The 4,221-nt window shown below is 40.6% G+C and overlaps 1 pseudogene; it reads right to left on the reverse strand.

The window, feature by feature from the left end:
• Positions 1-815: 815 nt before the first annotated feature.
• LOC119341009 overlaps positions 816-4,221 on the reverse strand; it is a 7,688-nt pseudogene continuing 4,282 nt past the window's right edge.

Here is a 4,221-nt window from a genome sequence, read left to right on the forward strand (position 1 = left end):
GCCCGCAATGCAACCAACTAGAGAGAAACATTACAAGAAATCAGGTGGCCCTCTCCCATTGGAGGAGATTAATCTCAATATGGACGCCATGCCATTTGGAGCCTGTGACCGGCGCAAACAATCATGTGTTTTGATGACTTTGCGGGTTGCACCACAAAAACGATTGCGAATGTGTCACATACATTTTGTATTTTTGTGGGGCACATACATTCTTGCCTTGGCAAGAAAACCGTCATTGTACAAATTGTAGCTTCACTTTATGGCCTAAATATAAGTGAAAGGAAATCAAGTTGACCTTCTTTTTGCGCAGGAAATCAAGTTGACCTTGAAGCAAACAAATTTGTTTGAATATGAAATAAGGTCAAGTCGAACGAGCTTACAAATTTAGGATGATTTGTTTACGAATTTAGCTTGATTTGGATGATTTACGAATTTAGGATGATTTTGGTGACATACACACACAATTTGGATGATTTTGATGATTACGATGTCTAATCTAATTTTAATAAAAAAAAGAAAAGGAAACGATAAAGAAGACGGTTCACCTTTCATCACACACACACACAATTTCGGTGGCACCGCAGCCTCCCACCCCTACATTAATGTTTGCCTACATACTACTGTAATCATTAAGATACTTCATGTAATCAGTGACGTCACAATCCCTGTATGCGTACTGATTAATTAAGCACGCATCAGGGATGACTGTGCATAAATGTCATGGCACATGTATGGATTGAAATGCATAGTTCAATGTTGATCCAAATTTAAGAAACATGACTCCATAGCATGTGTTGAGTACTTGACAAATTGTACACTAGCTGGATGCTTTGCTTGGGCAGATTTAACAGTAGTATTACAAGAATATAAATCACTCCAGTGATCACTAGTTCAGGTATGGCATAGCTAGCTCGTTTTTTTGGCAGAGTTTTTCATAGGCATCACCGAGGGTTTAAGGTTTAGGGAACACGCATCGACACGCCATGGTGGTACTCGTGGCGGTAGCGCCAAAAGCTTGCAGCCAGAAAGATCATTGCAGAAGCGTGCTGTGCTGTTGGAGCCATTCCTGAATGGCAGAACGGAGACTGTTATTTGGGATTACCTTCCGGTGTTGAAGTGGATTGTTGGTCATCGGCGATCTATTATTATTTTGAAGCCATTTCCGGATTAAATCACCTTCGTAGGTGAATCCATCTTCTGCGAAGTGAGGATCCTTCATGATTTCCTGAAATGTTGACAACAGATGATTAGTCACAAGATAAGAGAGCTACTAAAATCACACGAGTGCCTAGAAATAGACGAAACAAAAGACACATTCGAGTCAATCAGTGTTGTCATCTATTTATGTGCTCCTGAACAGGGAAAAAGCATAGAGTTCCTTTCTACTCACATGAGATATAGCACAAGTGAAGTGTGATGGTATGATGCTTTCATCTTTCACCAAACTCAAAGATGAAGGTGAGAATAACATTGCACCATCCCTCATGTTCTCAACTGCTGTCCAGAGCTGGCCTGAAAGAACAGGACGAGACCTGCTGCTTTGCTCAGTGCAAATGAGAGCAAGGTCTGCTAATTGCTGGATGTGCCCAACAGTCACCGGCCGAGGAATCAACTATAGAGTTAAGGTCACCTTGCTGCATCGCATCCTCCACAATCTTCTTTATACCGACAGGTGGCTTTCCAGTTAAAAGACGCAAGACTACCATTCCAAAAGAATAAACATCGGAGTGAGGTGTCATCTTCTGAGTGGCAACACATTCTGGGTCCTTGTATGTAGGGTCATCCACGGGATGCTTGGTGCTTTTGCTGTTGGACTGGATTGACAGATGAGAAATGCCAAAATCACTAAGCTTACTGACTAAGTTGGCATCAAGTAGAATGTTGGCAGGCTGAAGATCGCCATGAACAATTGGGTCAGGTTTGTTCTCGTGCAGAAAGATCAAAGCTGAACATATCTCTGCAATAATACGGATGCGAATCTGCCAGGTCAGAGTTTGCCTCTTATCCTCACATGAAAGGAAATCTTCAAGGCTACCATTTGGCAAGGACTCGTAGACAAGCGTCGATGCCTCTTTGCATGCTCCTAGAAGAGTTGCAAGGTTGGGGTGTCTCACTTTGCTATGGATAGCAACCTGCAAAATAAATACAAAATCAATTATTTACAACAAGTCGTTTTGGAAACACTAATTTATTCAAGTTCCAGCTTTGAGTGAAAAGAAGCAAGAAATCACCAACTTTTTCTAGCATGACATCGGAAAAATAAACTTCAGAGCGAGTTCAGTAGAACTACCTCTTGTTCAAACTGTGAGCGTCCTTGACCATCGTGTCTCAGCACCTTTATTGCAACTTTCATGTTCCGGAGGACACCTCGGTACACAGAGGCAACCCCACATTCTCTGAACTTCATTGAAGTACTGAAATTTTCTGTTGCACGTTCTAGTTCAGCTAATGAAAACACGCAGGGCATCGCCGTACTTTTCCGGCGTAACTTTTCCACCTCTTTGAGTGCAGTATCTCGTTCCTTTAGCAAGACGTCATGCTTGGACTGAAGCTGATTATACCGCTCTTTGGACTCAGTGAGCTGATGTTGCAGATTCAAACTATGCTCATTTGCCTTCTGAAGTTCCTCACTATGGAACTTTTTCGATTCCAAAAGCTGATTTTGAGCATGTTCGTTATGCTTATTAGCTTTCTGTAGCTGATTAGCAACCTCATCCTGTCGAGCTTTGACTTGTTGCAACTCTTGTTGTATTTTGGACAGATGCTCCTCAGTTTCTTTCTGTCGTTGCACCTGGTTTGCCTCTGCTGTCCTAGCCTGCATAATTCACACACTTTCATTCATATTTATCTGTGATAGATGGCTTGATTAATATGGTTTCATTTGGCATAAATAGCATCGAGTCCAGATAAGTTGTAGTAGTAAGAATGGTTTAATCTAGAGAGTGCACGCATAAGCCATAGGGCTAATTTGCAAGTGCGGCCCTCCAGTTTAGATAAGATAGCTTTTTTGAAAAATAAATGCTTATCATTTATAATTTTTTAGGACATCATGATATTAACTTACTGTTTGTTCAGATTCAATCCGCCTCAAGCGCTCATCAGAAGCTTCTTTCTTGAATACTGCAACTTCTTCCATGTACTTTTTAAGTTCATTAGACAGAAATATGTCTGAATGCCAATCTCTCTGTTAGGATCAGTGAGAGCAAATAATTAGTGACTTAGGGTAATAAAACTCAACCAGATTGTTTGGAAGGGGTAAAGTTTAACTACTAATTAGCAGGTTTTTATTGAGTTGTGCTTCATGTACACCATAAGTGGTACTTTTAAAGTTTAACTACTCTCTTCGTTCCGATTTACTCGTCGTGGTTTTAGTTCAAAACCACGACGAGTAAATAGGAATGGAGGGAGTACTAATTAGAAGGTTTTCAGTACAGTTTCTTTGTTTCCTGTTGCACAAGGATTGCCACAGTGATGGTGAACCATGCATGCAAGAAATGTGTGTGGAAAATTAAACAGAAACAAATAATGATGGAAGGGACTAACCAAAATGTCTTCTAAATCCTCAGGCCCAACGTCACCACTTTTAGACCTCTCAATGCATGTCTTACATCTAGGCCAACAAAAACAAACGTCAGTCCATGTTATAATTAATGTGAAGAATTCAAACTAATCCAAAAAAAAGGCAAACAGAGGGCTGGAAAGCTACCTCTTAAAGCCATCAATTACAATAGTACTGTTTGGATCACACTTCAAACCCTCTATGTATGTTGCCATAGCACTTTCATAATTCTGCATCAGTGCTTGAACCTTCGCTTTACACACGTAACCCATCAGATAAGTAGGATCCAGCTCAATACAATTTTCTGCATCTTCCAGACCTTCAGGCAGAGCTCCTAGAAATATGTGACACTGAGCTCTGTTTCTGAAAACCTGGATGTCCCATAAAAGTAGCACTATCATCATAGTAAGTATTACAGTAATCAGGGTGTCAAGATAAAACGATGCCCTGTGTCACATAAAAGTAGCACTACCATCATAGTAAGTATTACAGTAATCAGGGAGCCAAGATAAAACGGTGCCCTGTGTCACATAAAAGTAGCACTATCATCATAGTAAGTATTACAGTAATCAGGGTGCGAAGATAGAACGGTGCCCTGTGTCACATAAAAGTAGCACTACCATCATAGTAAGTATTGCAGTAATCAGGGTGCCAAGATAAAA

The sequence above is a fragment of the Triticum dicoccoides genome, chromosome 7B (assembly GCF_002162155.2).
Source record: "Triticum dicoccoides isolate Atlit2015 ecotype Zavitan chromosome 7B, WEW_v2.0, whole genome shotgun sequence".
Lineage (NCBI taxonomy): Eukaryota > Viridiplantae > Streptophyta > Magnoliopsida > Poales > Poaceae > Triticum > Triticum dicoccoides.